Source organism: Cherax quadricarinatus, chromosome 34, assembly GCF_038502225.1.
Source record: "Cherax quadricarinatus isolate ZL_2023a chromosome 34, ASM3850222v1, whole genome shotgun sequence".
Lineage (NCBI taxonomy): Eukaryota > Metazoa > Arthropoda > Malacostraca > Decapoda > Parastacidae > Cherax > Cherax quadricarinatus.
Genome location: NC_091325.1, coordinates 20,248,779 through 20,272,534, shown reverse-complemented (window position 1 = coordinate 20,272,534; position 23,756 = coordinate 20,248,779). Strand labels below are relative to the sequence as shown.

At 44.1% G+C, this 23,756-nt stretch overlaps 1 protein-coding gene across 4 annotated transcripts in view; it reads left to right on the top strand.

The window, feature by feature from the left end:
- The window catches only part of LOC128693671 (monocarboxylate transporter 14-like), a 489,471-nt gene that overhangs the window by 67,878 nt on the left and 397,837 nt on the right, over positions 1–23,756 (top strand). Inside the window, exon 1 of one of the 4 annotated variants that reach the window (XM_070091222.1) lies at positions 637–780. The exons of the other annotated variants lie outside the window; for them this stretch is intronic. The gene's annotated coding sequence lies outside the window, so the exon portion shown is untranslated. Of the gene's footprint in view, positions 1–636; positions 781–23,756 lie in introns of those variants that run through there. 4 annotated transcript variants of the gene reach the window in all.

The following is a 23,756-nucleotide window of genomic DNA, read 5'->3' as shown; positions in this document are numbered from 1 at the left end:
GAAAAATTTAGGTTAAGAAAAGATATAGGACAGCACTAGTTTGGTAATAGAGTTGTGGATGATTGGAATAAACTCCTGACAAGCGCATTGAAGCGAAAATCTTGAGTAGCTTTAAAAATAGGCTAGACAGCTACATGAGTGGGCGTGAGTTAAACCTGCATAGTATGAACGGTTCCTGGAGCTGTGTGCCTTCTGTGGGCCAGCAGGCTTATTGCAGTGCTCCTTTCTTATGTTCGTATGCTCTTATACTTCACCTGTTTAGCCTTATGTAACACAACTCTTTCTATTACCCCCAACATACATCACTTGAATAATGCACTTGTTAATTTATATTACGGGGGAAAATGACCTGACTAAGGTCTTGATCTCATGATGACCCTCTCTGTAAGCAACCCCATATATAGCCACCCCTTCCTCCCTACTCCTATTATGTGCGACCCCATGAACGCGACCACTACCCTTCTCTACATTTCTGTTGTATGTGTGGCTCCGGAAGAGTCATATTTGGTGTATCTGAGAGTTAGAAGGCTTCGTGTTTAGTGGAGACTAGGGACTGAGCTCTTCTAGTGTGTGTGTGTGACTCTGGTGCTGCCTGAATCACCCAGTGGTTGGTGTCAGCTACTGCAGGCTGCACGTTGTAGTGCTGATGCCCAGAATTGGGTGACATTTTACCGTTATAAATGTCATTTGAAGCTGGAAATGTTGGTATCATCTACTGGAAGCTGGATATGTTTTACCATCCACTGGAAGTGTTCGTATCATCCACTGGAAGCTGAAAATGTTAGTACCATCCACTGGAAGCTGGAAGTGTTATTACTCTCCACTGGAAGCTGGAAGTGTTAGTACCATCCATTGGAAGTGTTAGTATCATCCACTGGAAGTGTTAGTATCATCCACTGGAAGTGTTAGTATCATCCACTGGAAGTGTTAGTACCATCTACTGGAAGCTGGAAGTGTTAGTACCATCCACTGGAAGCTCGAAGTGTTAGTATTATCCACTGGAAGCCGAAAGTGTCAGTACCATCCATTGGAAGCTGGAAGTGTCAGTACCATCCACTGGAAGCTGGAAGTGTCAGTACCATCCACTGGAAGCTGGAAGTGTTTGTACCATCCACTGGAAGCTGGAAGTGTTTGTACCGTCCACTGGAAGCTGGATGTGTCAGTACCATCCACTGGAAGCTGGAAGTGTCAGTACCATCCACTGGAAGCTGGAAGTGTCAGTACCATCCACTGGAAGCTGGAAGTGTCAGTACCATCCACTGGAAGCTGGAAGTGTCAGGACCATCCACTTAAAGCTGGAAGTGTCAGTACCATCCACTGGGAGCTGGAAGTGTCAGTACCATCCACTGGAAGCTGGAAGTGTCAGTACCATCCACTGGAAGCTGGAAGTATCAGTACCATCCACTGGAAGCTGGAAGTGTCAGTACCATCCACTGGAAGCTGGATAGTTGGTTGGTTAGTTCATTGGATTTAAATCCTATGGTCTACACGAGGTTCATTAAGGCTGTATTTCGCCTTTGCACCACCAGTCAAGAACGCTTCAATCCCTGAATATTAAAATGGTATACAATACCGAGATGTTGGTAAGTAAGACACATGTGCAACAGTTAGGTATCTTTATTCCGAAACGTTTCGCCAACACAGTAGGCTTCTTCAGTCGAGTACAGAGGAATGAGCAGAAGCAGTAGAGATGTAAAGACGATGTCATCAGTTCATCACCCTTGAAGACGTAGTTTTAAGGTGGTCAGTCCCTCAGCCTGGAGAAGAATTATGCTCTATTGTCTGGAGCAATCTTCCAGACTATGGAGCAATGATTCGTAGTCTGGAACTATGGAACAATGCTCCATAGTCTGGAACATAACTCTTCTCCAGGCTGAGGGACTGACCACCTCAAAACTACGTCTTCAAGGGTGATGAACTGATGAGATCGTCTTTACATCTCTACTGCTTCTGCTCATTCCTCTGTACTCGACTGAAGAAGCCTACTGTGTTGGCGAAACGTTTCGGAATAAAGATAATTAACTGTTGCCCATGTGTCTTACTCATCAACTCTAATCCATAAAATAGGGAAGCGTTTATAGCAACTGAACCATTGACTTTCCTTCACTGGAAGACGAATATTTCAGGTGTCAGAGTGCACATCTTACTGCGGAAAATAGAAAGTCTTTGGCTGATAAGGCCGATGATTGATGACGTTGTTCGATGTTAGAAGACGAAATTCGGCCATTTTGGAAAGATAAGACTACCGATGTTGGACGCTAAGGCTTAGTCAGTGTTGAAAGATCAGGCTCAGTCAGTGATGGAAGATAAGGCTTAGCAAATGTTTTAAAGGCAAGTAATTGGCCACTATTTGGAAGTAGTGCTTGATCGATGTTAGCCGGTGTTTGATTTTAGTGCTCGACTCACGCGGTGGAACTTTACAAGTACTTGTAGTAGAATTGGTCACAGGTTTGTGACCACCACTGGGGTGGGGTGGAAGTGACGCGTGTGGCCAGCCTCTATGTTTACAACTGTATGAAACTGGTGCTTCGTTAAGAGAAGGGAAGAATATAAAGTAATTAATCTTAATTAAATCTAAAGGATTTTTTTATCTATTCTGCTACAAAGCAAGAGTTAACAAACATGGAGTGAAATTAGAGTATGAATCTATTATTTATAATATACACAGATATTCCGGATAGGAAAATACACACAATGTAAATGTGTGTATTTTCCGGGAAAAATGCATTTTCAGGCCAAACTAAAATGTATTTGCATGCCATATTAAAATACGTTTACAGATCCTACTAAAATACATTTACAAACTGGATGTGCTAAGATGGGTCTCATTATAATCCTAAAAGAATAGTAACTAGGTAAATGATACCGATAAGTTGAGGTAAGAGACACATGTGCTAACATTTAAGACATTTTGTTTACTCCAGTGATACATATGATACATTAAACATAGTATATATACACGAGATAACAAGTGAAATAAGTGGTTGACATTGTTTATACCTGACCTGAACTCTTACTTGCCTCACCTGTTACCACTGCTATGTATACTGTGTTATATACCTTCCTGGATGTATCATTGAAAGGAACAAGGTTTCCTATGAAAATGTGTCGTTTATGTCAAATTCAGAGGACGTAGCAAATGCTGCAGCTTACTCTCCGTCCAAGTTTTAAGTTTAGTAAAGAATTCAACACTATATACCAACTCAATAATAAATTTACTTATTAGGTCAGACTGCGACCAAGGTCAGGAACCTCAGACCAGAGAGCAGCAGTGTATTGATTTTCACAATAGGGTCAGTAGGGTACTTGGTTTTATAGCTGTAAGTACTAGACATAGGAATGCTTATGTTATACCCCTGTCAGGTACCATACTAGGGATGTGCCAGAGTATCGGTATCGGTCATTTCATGGTATCGGTTAAAAACAGACGATATTTTTTAATTATTACACGTGTAATATTAACTCACGATTGTAAGAGTTACTCATTGACTCTTACACATACACACACTCATATGCATACACAAACACATTCACGCACACAAATAGGAGAGTACACAGACACACACACACGCGTATACATTATCGATAAATGCCTTTGACAACCAGTAATTAACCAGTAATGAATAATAACATTATCATCTCAAAGAAATTAAGTTATTTAATATTTAACCATCCTGTGTTATTTAATACCCCCTTTTGCAGTAAGCATTCCCTTGTATATTGAACGTAGTCATATATATATATATATATATATATATATATATATATATATATATATATATATATATATATATATATATATATATATATATATATATATATATATATGTGTGTGTGTGTGTGTGTGTGTGTGTATGTGTGTACTCACCTAATTGTACTCACCTAATTGTGGTTGCAGGGGTCGAGACACAGCTCCTGCCCCGCCTCTTCACTGATCGTTACTAGGTCCTCTCTCTCTCTCTCTCTGCCTCCAGAGCTTTGTCATACCTCGTCTTAAAGCTATGTATGGTTCCTGCCCCCACTACATCACTTGTTAGGCTATTCCACTTCCTGACGACTCTATGACTGAAGAAATACTTCCTAACACCCCTATGACTCGTCTGAGTCTTCAGCTTCCAATTGTAACACCTTGTTTCTGTGTCCCGTCTCTGGAACAACCTGTCTCTGTCTACCTTATCTATTCCATGCAGTATTTTTTATGTCGTTATCATGTCTCCCCTGACCCGCCTGTCCTCCAATGTCGTCAGTCCGATTTCCCTCAACCTTTCTTCGTAGGACATACCCCTGAGCTCCGGAACTAGCCTTGTTGCAAACCTGTGCACTTTCTCTAATTTATTGACGTGTTTGCCCAGGTGTGGGTTCCAAACTGGAGCTGCATACTCCAGTATGGGCCTGATGTACACAGTGTACAGTGTCTTGAACGATTCCTTACTAAGGTATCGGAACGCTATTCTCAGGTTTGCCAGGCGCCCGTATGCTGCAGCAGTTATCTGGTTGATGTGTGCCTCCGGAGACATGCTCGGTGTTATGGTCACCCAAAGATCTTTCTCCTTGAGCGAGGTTTGCAGTCCTTGGCCACCTAGTCTATACTCTGTCTGCTGTCTTCTTTGCCCTTCTCCGACCTTCATGACTTTGCACTTGGCAGGGTTGAATTCAAGATGCCAGTTGCTGGACCACGTGTCCAGCCTGTCCAGGTGTCTTTGAAGTCCTGCCTTGTCCTTATTTGTGTGTGTACTCACCTAGTTGTATTCACCTAGTTGAGGTTGCAGGGGTCGAGTCCAAGCTCCTGGCCCCGCCTCTTCACTGGTCGCTACTAGGTCACTCTCCCTGAACCATGAGCTTTATCGTACCTCTGCTTAAAGCTATGTATGGATCCTGCCTCCACTACATCACTTCTCAAACTATTCCACTTCCTGACTACTCTGTGGCTGAAGAAATACTTCTTAACATCCCTTTGATTCATCTGTGTCTTCAGCTTCCAACTGTGTCCCCGTGTTGCTGTGTCCAGTCTCTGGAACATCCTGTCTTTGTCCACCTTGTCAATTCCTCTCAGTATTTTGTAAGTCGTTATCATGTCCCCCCTATCGCTCCTGTCCTCCAGTGTCGTCAGGTTGATTTCCCTTAACCTCTCCTCATAGGACATACCTCTTAACTCTGGGACTAGTCTTGTTGCAACGCACTTTCCCTAGTTTCCTTACATGCTTGGCTAGGTGTGGGTTCCAAACTGGTGCCGCATACTCCAATATGGGCCAAACGTACACGGTGTACAGGGTCCTGAACGATTCCTTATTAAGATGTCGGAATGCTGTTCTGAGGTTTGCCAGGCGCCCATATGCTGCATCAGTTATTTGGTTGATGTGCGCTTCAGGAGATGTGCCTGGTGTTATACTCACCCCAAGATCTTTTTCCTTGAGTGAGGTTTGTAGTCTCTGGCCCCCTAGACTGTACTCCGTCTGCGGTCTTCTTTACCCTTCCCTAATCCTCATTACTTTGCACTTGGTGGGATTGAACTCCAGGAGCCAGTTGCTGGACCAGGTCTGCAGCCTGTCCAGATCCCTTTGTATTTCTGCCTGGTCTTCGATCGAATGAACTCTTCTCATCAACTTTACGTCATCTGCAAACAGGGACACCTCGGAGTTTATTCCTTCCGTCATGTTCACAAATACCAGAAACAGCACTAGTCCTAGGACTGACTCCTGTGGGACCCCGCTGGTCACAGGTGCCCACTCTGACACCTCGCCACGTACCATTACTCGCTGCTGTCTTCCTGACAAGTATTCCCTGATCCATTGCAGTGCCTTCCCTGTTATCCCTGCTTGGTCCTCCAGTTTTTGCACTAATCTCTTGTGTGGTACTGTGTCAAACGCATTCTTGCAGTCCAAGAAAATGTAATCCACCCACCCCTCTCTCTCTTGTCTTACTGCTGTCACCATGTCATAGAACTCCAGTAGGTTTGTGACACAGTATTTCCCGTCTGAAACCATGTTGGCTGCTGGTGATGAGATCATTCCTTTCTAGATGTTCCACCATTCTTCTCCTGACAATCTTTTCCATGATTTTGCATGCTATACATGTCAGTGACACTGGTCTGTAGTTTAGTGCTTCATGTCTGTCTCCTTTTTTAAAGATTGGGACCATATTTGCTGTCTTCCATGCCTCAGGCAATCTCCCTGTTTCGATAGATGTATTGAATATTGTAGTTAGGGGTACACATAGCGCCTCTGCTCCCTCTGTCAGAACCCATGGAGAGATGTTATCTGGCCCCATTGCCTTTGAGGTATCTAGCTCACTCAGAAGCCTCTTCACTTCTTGCTCGGTTGTGTGTACTGTGTCCAGCACATGGTGGTGTACCCCACCTCTCCGTCTTTCTGGAGCTCCTTCTGTCTCCTCTGTTAACACTTCTTTGAATCTCTTGTTGAGTTCCTCACATACTTCACTGTCATTTCTTGTTGTCTCTCCTTCCTTCCTTAGCCTGATTACCTGGTCCTTGACGGTTGTTTTCTTCCTGATGTGGCTGTACAACAGCTTCGGGTCAGATTTGGCTTTTGCTGCTATGTCGTTTTCATATTGACGTTGGGCCTCCCTTCTTATCTGTGCATATTCGTTTCTGGCTCTATGACTGCTCTCCTTATTCTCCTGGGTCCTTTGCCTTCTATATTTCTTCCATTCCCTAGCACACTTGGTTTTTTGCCTCCTTGCATCTTTGGGTGAACCATGGGCTCATCCTGGCTTTTTCATTATTCCTGTTACCCTTGGGTACAAACCTCTCCTCACCCTCCTTGCACATTGTTGCTACATATTCCATCATCTCATTAACTGGCTTCCCTGCCAGTTCTCTGTCCCACTGAACCTCATTCAGGAAGTTCCTCATTCCTGTGTAGTCCCCTTTCCTGTAGTTTGGTTTCATTTGTCCTGGCCTTCCTGCTTCCCCCTCCACTTGTAGCTCTACTGTGTGTTCGAAGCTCAAAACCACATGATCGCTGGCCCCAAGGGGTCTTTCATATGTGACGTCCTCAATATCTACACTACTCAAGGTGAATACTAAGTCCAGTCTTGCTGGTTCATCCTCTCCACTCTTGTAGTGTCCCTTACATGTTGGTACATGAAGTTTTCCAGTACCACCTCCATCATCTTAGCCCTCCATGTATCTTGGCCCCCATGTGGCTCCAAGTTCTCCAAGTCGATCTCCTTGTGGTTAAAGTCGCCCATGATCAGCAGCTTTGCCCTGCATGCATGAGCTCTTCTGGCCACTGCAGCCAGTGTGTCAACCATCGCTCTATTGCTCTCGTCATACTCTTGCCTTGGTCTGCTGCTGTTCTGTGGTGGGTTATACATCACTGCAATTATCACCTTGGGACCTCCAGAGTGAAGCGTTCCCGCTATGCAATCACCTTCTTCTCCGCTGTCTCCTCTCTCCAGCTCATCAAAATTCCATCTGTGTTTGATCAGCAATGCCTCTCCTCCACCCCCCCCTGTTCCTTCTGTCTTTCCTCAGGATCTGGTATCCTGCTGGAAAGATGGCATCTGTTATCATACCTGTAAACTTGGTTTCTGTGAGAGCTATGATGTCTGGTGATGCCTATTTGACTCTTTCGTGCCACTCCTCCCACTTGTTTGTTATTCCATCAGCGTTTGTGTAGCATACCTTCAGTTTCCTTTCCAACACTGTGGTTTGGGGGGCCTGTGGGGGTGGGAGACCTGGTAGCATACTGTGGGATTCTATGGTTGGGGGTTGTGTGGAAGCTGTGGGTATGGATTGTATTGAGTGTTGGGATGGTGTGATAGGTTGTGGGGTTCTGAGGATAGTTGTGTGTGTGCTTGCCCTTGCTGCTCTGTTCTGCTCTGACTGACTTCTGCTGGTTCCATCCTTGTCTCCTTTCCTAGCTCCTTTCGCTTTTTTGTCCTCTCCCTCAGCTGCTGTCTCTCTGTTTGTGTTCTGTCTCTGTCTAGGAACACCTTCTTGTACTCTTCCAAGCTTTTCAACCGTGGTTTCTCTTGGAGGATCCTGTTCCGCACTGTTTCTGTCCTGAGAATCAGCTTGATCGGTCGGTTTCTCCCCTTCAAGTACCCACCTATTCTCTGAAAATTTACAATCTCGTCCATGTCTTCTCCCCCTATTTCCGTGATGATTTTCTCAATCTCCTTTCTTTCTTCCTGCCGTCTTTCAGTGTGTGTCCTTTCCTCTCTCTCCCGAAGCCCATGGATAAACACTGATTTTGCCCTTTCCTCCTCCCATTGCCTGTCCCTCTGTGACTCTGGTTCCTGTCTGTATGTGGTCATTTTCTCCCTTGATTTTTCCAGTGGCTCTTGGTAGCATGGTTGTGCCTCAACATTCGACCTATCTCCCTCTCCATCTGCACCCATCTGCTCTTCCCTTCCACTCCCTGGCCCTTCTTTGCAGGCTGATATGACCTTAGCATTATTCATATCTCCTTCCTTCCTGTTCAGCCTCTCAGCTTCGTATGGTATGTCTTCTCTGGTCACTACCCCTGAGACTTGCTTCAGCCTGTTTACCTCAAATTCTAGGACCTTTACCCTGGCTACTGCAGTTTCGACTTGTGCCTCCCAATTCTTCGTCTCCTTCTCCAACCTCTTTTCCCATTTCACAGAGAGCTCTTTCTCCATTTTTTCAGAAAGCTCTCCTAATTTTCTCTCCCATTCTTGCTCCATCCTTTTCCACTGCTCCTCCATCCATTCCTCCCTACCAGTACCATTGTCATCTGATCCCTGATTCCTGCGAGTCCAAACCATTTTTTTTTTTAGTGAAAGAGAGAAAGAGAAAAAGAAAAAGGGGGAGAGAGTGAGAGAGAGGGAGAATGAGAGAGAAGGAGAGGGTAGAAGGAGGGGAAAAGAAGGGAAAAGGGGGAGAAAGTGAGAGAGGGGGAAAAGGTAAGAGGGGGGGGAGTGACAAGGGAAGAGAGAGAGAGAGTAAGAGAGGAAGAGAGAGAGAAAGAGAGAGAGGATGAGAGAAAGGGAGAGAGAGAGAGAGAGAGAGAGAGAGAGAGGAAGAGAGAAAAGAGGAGAGGGAGAGAGACAGGGGGGGGGAAAGTAAGGGTTAGAGGGTCACTTTACAGGAAGGTGTGAAATCCTGTATATGTGTGTATGTGTGTGTATGTGTGTGTGTGCATGTGTGTATGTGTGTGTGTGTGTGTGTGTGTGTGTGTGTGTGTGTGTGTGTGTGTGTGTGCATGTGTGTGTGCATGTGTGTGTGTGTGTGTGTGTGTGTGTGTGTGTGTGTGTGTGTGTGTGTGTGTGTGTGTGTGTGTGTGTATGTGTGTGTGTGTGTATGTGTGTGTGTGTGTATGTGTGTGTATGCATGTGTGTATGTGTGTGTATGTATGTGTATGTGTGTGTGTATGTACTCACCTATTTGTGGTTGCAGGGGTCGAGTCCTAGCTCCTGGCCCCACCTCTTCACCGGTTGCTACTAGGCCCTCTCTCTCCCCGCTCCATGAGCTTTATCAAACCTCGTCTTAAAACTGTGTATGGTTCCTGCCTCCACTACGTCATTTTCTAGGCTATTCCACTGCCTTACAACTCTATGACTGAAGAAATACTTCCTACTATCTCTCTGACTCATTTGTGTCTTCAACTTCCAATTGTGGCCTCTTGTTTCTGTGTCCCCTCCCTGGAACATCCTGTCCTTGTCCACCTTGTCTATTCCACGCAGTATTTTATATGTCGTTATCATGTCTCCCCTGACCCTCCTGTCCTCCAGTGTCGTCAGGCCGATTTCCCTTAATCTTTCTTCATAGGACATTCCCCTTAGCTCAGGAACTAACCTTGTTGCAAACCTTTGTACTTTCTCTAGTTTCTTGACGTGCTTTATCAAGTGCGGGTTCCAAACAGGTGCTGCATACTCCAGTATGGGCCTGACATACACGGTGTACAGTGTCTTGAATGATTCCTTACTAAGTTGTCGGAATGCTGTTCTCAGGTTTGCCAGGCGCCCATATGCTGCAGCAGTTATCTGATTGATGTGTGCTTCCGGAGACATGCTCGGTGTTATACTCACCCCAAGATCTTTCTCCTTGAGTGAGGTTTGCAGTCTTTGGCCACCTAGCCTATACTCTGTCTGTGGTCTTCTGTGTATGTGTGTGTATGTGTGTGTGTGTATGTGTGTATGTGTGTATGTGTGTGTATGCGTGTGTGTGTGTGTACTCACCTATTTGTACTCACCTACTTGTGGTTGCAGGGGTCGAGTCATAGCTCCTGGCCCCGCCTCTTCACTGATTGCTACTAGGTCCTCTCTTTCCCTGCTCCATGAGCTTTATCATACCTCGCCTTAAAACTATGTATGGTTCCCGCCTCCACTACTTCACTTTCTAGACTATTCCACGACTTGACTACTCTATGACTAAAGAAATACTTCCTAACATCCCTTTGATTCATCTGAGTCTTCAACTTCCAATTGTGACCTCTTGTGTATGTGTCCCATCTCTGGAACATCCTGTCTTTGTCCACCGTGTCTATTCTGCGCAGTATTTTATATGTCGTTATCATGTCTCCCCTGACCCTCCTGGCCTCCAGTGTCGTCAGGCCGATTTCCCTCAACCTTTCTTCGTACGACAATCCCCGTAGCTCTGTGACTAGTCTTGTTGCAAACCTTTGCACTTTCTCTAATTTCTTGACGTGCTTGACTAGGTGTGGATTCCAAACTGGTGCTGCATACTCCAGTATGGGCCTGACGTAAATGGTATACAGTGTCTTGAACGACTCCTTATTGAGGTATCGGAACGCTATCCGTAGGTTTGCCAGGCGCCCGTATGCTGCAGCAGTTATCTGATTTATGTGCGCCTCAGGAGATATGCTCGGTGTTATACTCACCCCCAAATCTTTTTCCTTGAGTGAGGTTTACAGTCTTTGGCCATCTAAACTATATTGTGTCTGCGGTCTTCTTTGCCCTTCCCCAATCTTCATGACTTTGCATTTGGCAGGGTTAAACTCAAGGAGCCAGTTTCTGGACCAGGCTTGTAGCCTGTCCAGGTCTCTTTGTAGTCCTGCCTGATCCTCATCCGATTTGATTCTTCTCATTAACTTCACATCATCTGCAAACAAGGACACTTCTGAGTCTATCCCTTCCGTTATGTCGTTCACATATACCAAGAACAGCACAGGTCCTAGGACTGACCCCTGTGGAACCCCGCTTGTCACAAGCGCCCACTCTGACACCTCGTCACGTACCATGACTCGTTGTTGCCTCCCTGTCAGGTATTCTCTGATCCATTGCAGTGCCTTTCCTGTTATGTATGCCTGATCTTCTAGCTTTTTCAGTAACCTCTTGTGAGGAACTGTGTCGAAGGCCTTTTTGCAGTCCAAAAAAATGCAGTCGATCCACCCCTCTCTCTCTTGTCTTACTTCTGTCACCTTGTCATAAAACTCTAGTAGGTTTGTGACACAGGATTTTCCTTCCCTGAAACCATGCTGGTTGTCAATTATACACTTGTTTCTTTCCAGGTGCTCCACCACTCTCCTCCTGATGATCTTATCCATGACCTTGCATACTATATACGTTAGTGATACAGGTCTGTAGTTTAGTGCCTCATGTCTGTCTCCCTTTTTAAAAATTGGGACTACATTTGCCATCTTCCATACCTCAGGGAGTTGCCCAGTTTCAAATGATGTGTTGAAGATCTTTGTTAATGGCACACACAATATCTCTGCTCCCTCTTTAAGGACCCACGGAGAGATGTTGTCTGGTCCCACCGCCTTTCAGGTGTCAAGTTCGCATAGCAGCTTCTTCACTTCCTCCTTGGTTATATGTACCTCATCCAGCACTTGCTGGTGTACCCCCCTGTTCTGATTTCCTGGAGTCCTACTGGTTTCCACTGTAAATACTTCTTTAAATCTCGTGTTGAGCTCCTGACATACCTCTCGGTCGTTTCTTGTGAATTCTCCATCACCCTTCCTCAGTCTGATTACCTGGTCCTTGACTGTTGTTTTCCTCCTGATGTGTGTGTGTGTGTGTGTGTGTGTGTGTGTGTGTGTGTGTGTGTGTGTGTGTGTGTGTGTGTGTGTGTGTGTGTGTGTGTGTATGTGTGTGTGTGTTTGTGTGTGTATGTGTGTGTGCATGTGTGTGTGTGTGTGTGTGTGTGTGTGTGTGTGTGTGTGTGTATGTGTGTGTGTATGTGAGTGTGTATGTGTGTGTGTGTATGTGTGTGTGTGTGTGTGTGTGTGTATGTGTGTGTGTTAGTGTGTTTGTGTATGTGTGTGTGTGTGTGTATGTGTGTGTGTGCGTGCATGTGTGTGTGTGTGTGTGTGTGTGTGTGTGTGTGTGTGTGTGTGTGTGTGTGTGTGTGTATGTGTGTGTGTGAAGTGTCCAGCAATAGTTGATCAACAAACTTATCGTCAGGTTTGCCTTAACTCTCTTCTCCATGCTGGCTATATATGTCTTGGTGAAATCGTTCATCGTGAGCTTCTATTTCACAGACTGTATGTGTTGAAGCAAAATTATATTCAGATTTGAATTTAGCGTCCCAAAATTAGTTAGAAACAAAATTTTAAACGCGAACTGAAATCTTTGTTGGCCAGCGTTATCGATATCCCTTCTTGCCCAGCATTTGACTTATCTTCACGATGTGACCCATAACACTCGACTAACACCCAGGTGCTCATTTGCTGCAAAGTGAACAAAGGAGGCGAGTACAAAGAGATTTGTTCCCTAGGTTGTTCTCTTATGATTTTGATTTGCAGTTCTGGTCACCATAACAGAAAGATACAAAAACGTATCTTGAAATTATTCGAGGAGTTCCCATATTATTTATCAGCACTTTCCTATGAATACTGATCGAGGTCATTGAAATTACATTCTCTTAAAAGATGCAGAATAATGGTGATATTGAAGACATGGGAGTCTGGAGGACAAAGGTGTCAGGGTTAGGTGTGGGAAGCCATCGTGCTGGCGCGTGCCACGTGTCAACACACCCGCGCCGAGCACGCTACACCCTTTGTCAAGACTTTTCAAGACAGCTTGGCTTAAGAGGGTACTGCTGATGGGAGAAGATTTTCTGCGGACTACTATTCCTGAGGGTTAGTAACCCAGGATAAACCAAGAAAGCTAAGCAGTATTACTTATTTCTGTTAGGATATTTACGTCTCCTCCAGGATGCGACTCGCAGCAGTCGTCTAATAGCCATGCACCTATATACTGCAGTTTAAAAAAGGGGCAGTAGGTGTTAGGAGACTTGCCCCTAAGTCTCGTACCTACCTAGTGGAAGACGAACGCGTTGAATTACGTGGTGGTGGTGCTGATGGTGGCACTGCTGGTGGTGGTGGTACTACTGGTGGTGGTGCTGTCCCTTCTGGAGGTGGTTTATGAGACGCGGGTTGCCCGCTCTGTTGCATTGCGGCGGCGACAGTAGTAGCTGCAGCGGCAGAAACAGCGGCAGCAGCAGCAGCAACAGCAGCAGCAGGAAGTAAGGAGACACTGATGTTGACAGTTTCTAGCATCAGTATGAGCGCGTGCCTAAACAACGGGAACTGATTTCTGCTGCATCTTGAAACAGCAGCAGGAAAGGACAGCAATTATAGCAGGGTACATCAACATTAGCAGGTGAGTGCAGCAGCAGGTCATAGCGGCAGCAGCAGAGGACATCGGGGTCAGCTGAGGGCAAGTCTGGCAGACAGCACCGCCGGTTGGCCTAGACTGTGGAGGTTGTCGCCCTGATCAATACCACACGTCTGCAACACGTGGCCCAGCCTCAAGCACCTCCCCGCCCAGCCTCAAGCACATCCCCGTCCAGCCTCAAGCACCTCCCTACCCAGTCTCAAGCACCTCTCCGCCCAGTCTCAAGCACCTCTGCCCAGCCTCAAGTACCTCCCCGCCTAGCCTCAAGCACCTCCCCGCCCAGCCTCAAGCACCTCCCTGCCTCGCCTCAAACACCTACCCACCCAGCCTCAAGCACCTCCCCACCCAGTCTCAAGCATCTCCCCACCTAGCCTTTGCACCTTCCTGCCCAGTCTCAGGCACCTCCCCGCCCAGCCTCAAGCACCTTCCTGCCCAGCCTCAGGTATCTCCCTTCTCATTATCATGCACCTCTCCGCCCAGCCTCAAGCACCTTCCCTCCTGGTCTCAGACACCTCCCCGCCCAGCCACACTAACCTTCCCGCCAAATTTCACGCACTTCCCTACCCAGTCTCACGCACTTCTCAGTCATGTACAAACCTCCACACTTACAAAAGAAACACTTTACAACCACTATAAACACTTAACCTCAGCACTAACAAATCTTTAAGCTTTAACATCTTTCGTTATTTTGTTTGCTGTACAAACAGCTTGTTTATAATCACAATAACAAAGGTACACAGTACCGACAAGTACACAACTTGTTTGTTAGTCAGAGGCCGCACATATCGTGTTTCTCTTCATTTGTTTCCTTGAGATTTTCTTTGTAATTTTTTGATAACCTGGCCAGCTTTTGTTGTTGTCGTTGTTTGTCTTTTTTTTGTGTGGCCATTGAGGAGTTTAGGCTCCGAATTGTACTGTTTTGTTTGTCATTCGTAATTATGGTTGAGCTTGTCTCACTTTACATGCTTCTTCCTGGTTATTTTACTTACCTCTAGACGTGTTCAGAAGTATCGGGATTAGTATCGGTATCGGCCTAAAATTGAGTATCGGTATTGATAAAAAAAAATTGGTATAATACAGAAAGAACAAGAAGATACAATATCGTGACTGGAACAATACACAGATAACCCGCACATAGGACCATTTGGACCATTTACTCTTGGACCATTCACAAAGTCACTGTGACTTAGTAAATGGTCCAAGGTAGACCGAAACGTCGTCATAAGCTCCCCTCTCCTACGTGCGGGTTATTTGTGTATTTAGCTAGCTTTTGTTTCCAGTGTATAATTATCATCTAGGATAGGGTAGCAGCACACTGCTGATGTATCTAGATTTGACAGAAGGGCTTTCTTAATATCTCAGTGTTTTGTGTTTCGTCCCGGGATGAATATGTTCAGCGTGTGTTGTCACCTCTCTATTTTATTATTGATCAAAATTGGATACACCGACAATGTGCTGCTACTCGGTTCTGTATGATAATTTATTAGGTAAAAGGACACAAGTGTAACTAATGTGACATTTTATTGTGGCAACGTTTCGCTCTCCAGGAGCTTTAAGCCGCTACGGCTTGATAAAGCTCCTGGAGAGCGAAACGTTGCCACAATAAAATGTCACATTAGCTGCACTTAAGTCCTTTTACCTAACATATTGTCGGTAATTCTACCAACATTAATACCATATAATAAATTACACGGGAAAGAAACCGTGTTATGTGTGAACCTGGTGTGTCTGCCGTGGCGTCCCACACCACCTGTACCTTCTGTGTGAACCTGGTGTGTCTGCCGTGGCGGCCCACACCACCTGTACCTTCTGTGTGAACCTGGTGTGTCTGCTGTGGCGGCCCACACCACCTGTACCTTCTGTGTGAACCTGGTGTGTCTGCTGTGGCGGCCCACACCACCTGTACCTTCTGTGTGAACCTGGTGTGTCTGCTGCGGCGGCCCACACCACCTGTACCTTCTGTGTGAACCTGGTGTGTCTGCCGTGGCGGCCCACACCACCTGTACCTTCTGTGTGAACCTGGTGTGTCTGCTGTGGCGGCCCACACCACCTGTACCTTCTGTGTGAACCTGGTGTGTCTGCTGTGGCGGCCCACACCACCTGTACCTTCTGTGTGAACCTGGTGTGTCTGCCGTGGCGGCCCACACCACCTGTACCTTCTGTGTGAACCTGGTGTGTCTGCCGTGGCGGCCCACACCACCTGTAACTCCACCATTTACCGGGTAAGGTGATGAGCCCGAGGGTGACGTGTGTAGAGCGTGAGCACGCTAGGTGCTTTGATCTCTGATGTCTCCAGGGCTCTCATCAACCCTCCCCTCTCATTGTAACTTCCGTCATGGGCGGGGGGGGGGGGGTTTGGCATTGATGGGGCTGAAAAGCTTTTGATTCAAAAAAATTAAGAGTTATTCTCCCGTTCCTGAGATCGAACCTGTTTATTTCTCATTCTTCAAAAGTGCTAGGGCCTATGCGGGTTTTGCATTTACAAAAGGTTTTAATTACCTATTTATATTTAGTTATTTAAGGTTGCCTTTTGTTAGCTAGAGCAGAGTTGTGTTGGTGGTGTCTCTTCAGTGTTTAATCTAGTGGACTCTTTTATGATGTGCATTGATGTCAGTGACGGGGTCTTGATCAAGCGACCTGGAGGTACACTCTTTTTAATTGATGTCAGTGATGGGGTCTTGATCAAGCGACCTGGAGGTACACTCTTTTTAATTGATGTCAGTGACGGGGTCTTGATCAAGCGACCTGGAGGTACACTCTTTAATTGATGTCAGTGACGGGGTCTTGATCAAGCGACCTGGAGGTACACTCTTTTTAATTGATGTCAGTGACGGGGTCTTGATCAAGCGACCTGAAGGTACATTCTTTTAATTGATGTCAGTGACGGGGTCTTGATCAGGTGACCTGGAGGTACACTTTTTAATTGATGTCAGTGACGGGGTCTTGATCAAGCGACCTGGAGGTACATTCTTTTTAATTGATGTCAGTGACGGGGTCTTGATCAGGTGACCTGGAGGTACACTTTTTAATTGATGTCAGTGACGGGGTCTTGATCAAGCGACCTGGAGGTACACTCTTTTTAATTGATGTCAGTGACGGGGTCTTGATCAAGCGACCTGGAGGTACACTCTTTTTAATTGATGTCAGTGACGGGGTCTTGATCAAGCGACCTAGAGGTACATTCTTTTTAATTGATGTCAGTGACGGGGTCTTGATCAAGCGACCTGGAGGTACACTTTTTAATTGATGTCAGTGACGGGGTCTTGATCAAGCTAACTAAAGGATCTTCTCTTTAAGTTTAACAAACCTAATTACCTCTCATTCACATCATAACATAATTGCAGACAAACCAGGGTACGGGTGAGGTTTGAACCTATGGTGAGTGGTAAAACTCCAGACCAGTGCGTAAACCACTGGGCCAGCTGGCTACAATAAGATTCATCCAATTAGGTATATTTATACACCATAGGGAGGTTAGCATGGGCTACCACTGTGACTACAGATGCTGCATGACACCAATAATACTTTATCAAATTATTTATTTCCCAATAAATATAATTCCACTCTTAGTATCCACTGAGCGCCTCTATTTACGCAGTTTACAACTATGTAATCCTGGGTGTGAGGGACTAATAGCGATGACCGGGCGGCCAGTAATGAAAATTGTGCTGGATAGAGAAGAAATTTTATTACCATGATAGACTTTTTGCAGTTTTGAACTTTAGTATCGGCGCCCCTCTGGCAAGACAGTCATGGAGTGAGTGATGGTGAAAGTTTTTCTTCTCTTTTTTGGTCACCCTGCCTTAGTGGGAAACGATCAGTTTGTTGAAGACAAAGTAACAATAACGTACAATTCTGTAACCAGTAGACTTCGTTTCTCATATCAGTGGACTGTTTTCTCTATATACGAAGTCCGTTATATCGACATTCATTATAGAGAGGGCTTTACGTTTTGGTAGTGTTACTAGGTTCAAAGCCTTTCGAGTACATGAGGGTTATTAGGGTTGTTTGTATATATCCTGTACAACTTCAGTCAAGGAAACTTGGATCCTTGATGATGGGGCTCTGAGTATGTATGTATGTATATATATATATGTATATATATATATATATATATATATATATATGTATATATATATGTATATATATATATGTATATATATATGTATATATATATATGTATATATATATATATATATATATATATATGTATATATATATATATGTATATATATATGTATATATATATATGTATATATATATATATGTATATATATATGTATATATATATGTATATATATATATGTATATATATATATGTATATATATATATATATGTATATATATATATATATATATATATATATATATATATATATATATATATATATATATATATATATATATATATATATATATATATATATATATAGAGAGAGAGAGAGAGAGTGAGAGAGAGAGAGAGAGAGAGAGAGAGAGAGAGAGAGAGAGAGAGAGAGAGAGAGAGAGAGAGAGAGAGAGAGAGAGAGAGAGAGAGAGAGAGAGAGAGAGAGAGAGAGAGAGAAACGATGGCAGGTCACATTTGCTCCTGAGAAAACACAAATGTATTCTTGGGGTGAAATTTGACTTTAAACTGACCATGAAGTACCATGTCGTAAATCTTGCAAACAAAGTGAATAAGAAGCTTGCAGCACAGTCGTATTTTGTATCTGCTTGATAGTAGAAGTTGCAAGAGTCTGTACGAGGCACAAGTACGTTCACACCTTGAGTATGCTCCAATTTATTGGACTGCCTGTCCCCCGTCTCATCTGCGACTTCTTGACAGAATAGAGAACAGAGTAAGACGACTCATCTCTCGCCTGGACCTGGCCTGGACAGTTCTCTCATTTCAGCAGAGCCTTCATCACCGGAGGGATGTGGGTGGCTTTACTGTTATGTCAAGGTACCACACTTGGCTCCACTCCGAGGACAGCGAGAAGTGAGCTTCTGCCCAACAAGACGGGCAGCAACAGCATCTACAATTTGGTTGTACCCTTCTCCAGAACATCACTTCATCTGAGATCATTTATACCTAGGATGACTCGATTCTGGAACGTGTTCGTACAGCATAACACCAACGAAATAAAATCAGTTGACCAACTGAAATCGATGGCCCACAGATGGCTCCAACTTTATCCTATTACCAGCTTGTATGTTTCTTAACAATAAAAAGGCTTTAAAATGAAATGATGTAGATAACAGCTCATAGCGTGTAAATAACCTGACCTTGTAAAACCCTTGTGTAAAGATAGTGTGACACATTCCTTCAAGTAGTGTTTAAAATCTGAACGGAGCACTTCTTGTTTTTTCTGTTTTGCCTGTTAAGGGTGCTGAGGACATTTAATCTATTCTTTCATATCCTTGTCGAGTCATCTGTGGATGATGCAGCTTGTTGCTGCGTCAGGTGTTGATGACGCAGCTTGTATTGGTGCGTCAGGTGTTGACGCAACATGTGTAGTTGTGTCAGGTATTGATGACGCAGCTTGAATAATTAAGGAAGGTATGGATGAGGGAAGACTGGTACAAGGAGCGTGGGAAAGCAGGTGTTGGTGTAGTGTGTATGATCCATTCATCCTGCACTAGGTATTGTTGGTCAGGATGCGCTGTATGATGGGTGCGGGGAGGGGGGATGGGTGCACTGTGCTTTGCACCTGTGTACTCACCTAGTTGTACTCATCTACTTGTACTCGCCAAAAACTTACTGAGTTATGTTTGCGGAATCGAGCGTCAGCTACTGTCCGCGCCTCTTTAAGAGGCAATGTTAAGAGCCGAGACTACCCCTGCAATTATGAATTAACTTGCCACTTGCTAGGCTAACTCAGCCTCGTGGGCCTTGTCATACGTATCCTAGAAACTCTGCACTACTTCGTCCAGGTCATTTCACTTTCTGACCATCCTAAGGCAACAATGACCACAAACGAAACACAAAGCAAAACAAAACATCCCAAATGGTAATTCCTGCTTCATATTTGCAAATATTCAGGGTCTGATATTAAATAAAAACGACAAAGTTAATTATGCCAGTGGGCTCCTATCAGAAGCGAATGCCATGTTTGGAGCGTTTACAGAAACGCACACAAGGGATGTTTTGGACGAAGAGATAAAGATAGAAAACTATAACATGTATAGATGTGATGGAATTAATAGGTCACAGGGAGGAGTAGGAATCTATGTAAAGGATACTTTCTGTTGGACAAAAGTGCTGAACTCTACGAATGATATAATAGAAATCCTAGCCATTAAAGTTGAAAATAGGAATTTGGTAATTATCCTGGTTTCTTTTTCTGTCTCATAAACACGCTAGATAACAGGGATATCTTGCTACTCCTACTTACACTTTGGTCACACTTCACAGACACGCACATGCATATATATATATACATACATCTAGGTTTTTCTCCTTTTTCTAAATAGCTCTTGTTCTTTTTTATTTCTTCTATTGTCCATGGGGAAGTGGAAAAGAATCTTTCCTCCGTAAGCCATGCGTGTCGTATGAGGCGACTAAAATGCCGGGAGCAATGGGCTAGTAACCCCTTCTCCTGTATACATTTACTAAAAAAGAGAAGAAGAAAAACTTTATAAAACTGGGATGCTTAAATGTGCGTGGATGTAGTGCGGATGACAAGAAACAGATGATTGCTGATGTTATGAATGAAAAGAAGTTGGATGTCCTGGCTCTAAGCGAAACAAAGCTGAAGGGGGTAGGAGAGTTTCAGTGGGGTGAAATAAATGGGATTAAATCTGGAGTATCTGAGAGAGTTAGAGCAAAGGAAGGGGTAGCAGTAATGTTAAATGATCAGTTATGGAAGGAGAAAAGAGAATATGAATGTGTAAATTCAAGAATTATGTGGATTAAAGTAAAGGTTGGATGCGAGAAGTGGGTCATAATAAGCGTGTATGCACCTGGAGAAGAGAGGAATGCAGAGGAGAGAGAGAGATTTTGGGAGATGTTAAGTGAATGTATAGGAGCCTTTGAACCAAGTGAGAGAGTAATTGTGGTAGGGGACCTGAATGCTAAAGTAGGAGAAACTTTTAGAGAGGGTGTGGTAGGTAAGTTTGGGGTGCCAGGTGTAAATGATAATGGGAGCCCTTTGATTGAACTTTGTATAGAAAGGGGTTTAGTTATAGGTAATACATATTTTAAGAAAAAGAGGATAAATAAGTATACACGATATGATGTAGGGCGAAATGACAGTAGTTTGTTGGATTATGTATTGGTAGATAAAAGACTGTTGAGTAGACTTCAGGATGTACATGTTTATAGAGGGGCCACAGATATATCAGATCACTTTCTAGTTGTAGCTACACTGAGAGTAAAAGGTAGATGGGATACAAGGAGAATAGAAGCATCAGGGAAGAGAGAGGTGAAGGTTTATAAACTAAAAGAGGAGGCAGTTAGGGTAAGATATAAACAGCTATTGGAGGATAGATGGGCTAATGAGAGCATAGGCAATGGGGTCGAAGAGGTATGGGGTAGGTTTAAAAATGTAGTGTTAGAGTGTTCAGCAGAAGTTTGTGGTTACAGGAAAGTGGGTGCAGGAGGGAAGAGGAGCGATTGGTGGAATGATGATGTAAAGAGAGTAGTAAGGGAGAAAAAGTTAGCATATGAGAAGTTTTTACAAAGTAGAAGTGATGCAAGGAGGGAAGAGTATATGGAGAAAAAGAGAGAGGTTAAGAGAGTGGTGAAGCAATGTAAAAAGAGAGCAAATGAGAGAGTGGGTGAGATGTTATCAACAAATTTTGTTGAAAATAAGAAAAAGTTTTGGAGTGAGATTAACAAGTTAAGAAAGCCGAGAGAACAAATGGATTTGTCAGTTAAAAATAGGAGAGGAGAGTTATTAAATGGAGAGTTAGAGGTATTGGGAAGATGGAGGGAATATTTTGAGGAATTGTTAAATGTTGATGAAGATAGGGAAGCTGTGATTTCGTGTATAGGGCAAGGAGGAATAACATCTTGTAGGAGTGAGGAAGAGCCAGTTGTGAGTGTGGGGGAAGTTCGTGAGGCAGTAGGTAAAATGAAAGGGGGTAAGGCAGCCGGGATTGATGGGATAAAGATAGAAATGTTAAAAGCAGGTGGGGATATAGTTTTGGAGTGGTTGGTGCAATTATTTAATAAATGTATGGAAGAGGGTAAGGTACCTAGGGATTGGCAGAGAGCATGCATAGTTCCTTTGTATAAAGGCAAAGGGGATAAAAGAGAGTGCAAAAATTATAGGGGGATAAGTCTGTTGAGTGTACCTGGTAAAGTGTATGGTAGAGTTATAATTGAAAGAATTAAGAGTAAGACGGAGAATAGGATAGCAGATGAACAAGGAGGCTTTAGGAAAGGTAGGGGGTGTGTGGACCAGGTGTTTACAGTGAAACATATAAGTGAACAGTATTTAGATAAGGCTAAAGAGGTCTTTGTGGCATTTATGGATTTGGAAAAGGCGTATGACAGGGTGGATAGGGGGGCAATGTGGCAGATGTTGCAAGTGTATGGTGTAGGAGGTAGGTTACTGAAAGCAGTGAAGAGTTTTTACGAGGATAGTGAGGCTCAAGTTAGAGTATGTAGGAAAGAGGGAAATTTTTTCCCAGTAAAAGTAGGCCTTAGACAAGGATGTGTGATGTCACCATGGTTGTTTAATATATTTATAGATGGAGTTGTAAGAGAAGTAAATGCGAGGGTCTTGGCAAGAGGCGTGGAGTTAAAAGATAAAGAATCACACACAAAGTGGGAGTTGTCACAGCTGCTCTTTGCTGATGACACTGTGCTCTTGGGAGATTCTGAAGAGAAGCTGCAGAGATTGGTGTATGAATTTGGTAGGGTGTGCAAAAGAAGAAAATTAAAGGTGAATACAGGAAAGAGTAAGGTTATGAGGATAACAAAAAGATTAGGTGATGAAAGATTGAATATCAGATTGGAGGGAGAGAGTATGGAGGAGGTGAACGTATTCAGATATTTGGGAGTGGACGTGTCAGCGGATGGGTCTATGAAAGATGAGGTGAATCATAGAATTGATGAGGGAAAAAGAGTGAGTGGTGCACTTAGGAGTCTGTGGAGACAAAGAACTTTGTCCTTGGAGGCAAAGAGGGGAATGTATGAGAGTATAGTTTTACCAACGCTCTTATATGGGTGTGAAGCGTGGGTGATGAATGTTGCAGCGAGGAGAAGGCTGGAGGCAGTGGAGATGTCATGTCTGAGGGCAATGTGTGGTGTGAATATAATGCAGAGAATTCGTAGTTTGGAAGTTAGGAGGAGGTGCGGGATTACCAAAACTGTTGTCCAGAGGGCTGAGGAGGGGTTGTTGAGGTGGTTCGGACATGTAGAGAGAATGGAGCGAAACAGAATGACTTCAAGAGTGTATCAGTCTGTAGTGGAAGGAAGGCGGGGTAGGGGTCGGCCTAGGAAGGGTTGGAGGGAGGGGGTAAAGGAGGTTTTGTGTGCGAGGGGCTTGGACTTCCAGCAGGCATGCGTGAGCGTGTTTGATAGGAGTGAATGGAGACAAATGGTTTATAATACTTGACGTGCTGTTGGAGTGTGAGCAAAGTAACATTTATGAAGGGGTTCAGGGAAACCGGCAGGCCGGACTTGAGTCCTGGAGATGGGAAGTACAGTGCCTGCACTCTGAAGGAGGGGTGTTAATGTTGCAGTTTAAAAACTGTAGTGTAAAGCACCCTTCTGGCAAGACAGTGATGGAGTGAATGATGGTGAAAGTTTTTCTTTTTCGGGCCACCCTGCCTTGGTGGGAATCGGCCAGTGTGATAATAAAAAAAAAAAAAAAAAAATAAACCACCAGCAACTGCTGAGGAATTCACAGATCAGTTAAGGAAGATAGATAACTATCTGGATAGGCTAGAAAATCCCACACCAAATATTTTACTCCTTGGAGATTTTAATCTCCCTCATGTAAATTGGAAGATGGCGCAACGCAATGTTATACCAAAAATATCTCCGTGAAGCATCCTGGCTCAACAAGCACATACCAGGGAACTAACGAGGCTTTGTGAAAAGTACTCATTGAACCAACAGATAATTGATCCCGCTAGAAATGAAAATACCCTGGATTTGATATTCACAAACAACGAGGAACTAGTCAGAGACATAACAGTTACAAAAACAATATACTCTGATCACAACATCATGGAAGTTCAAACTAGTATTAACTCAG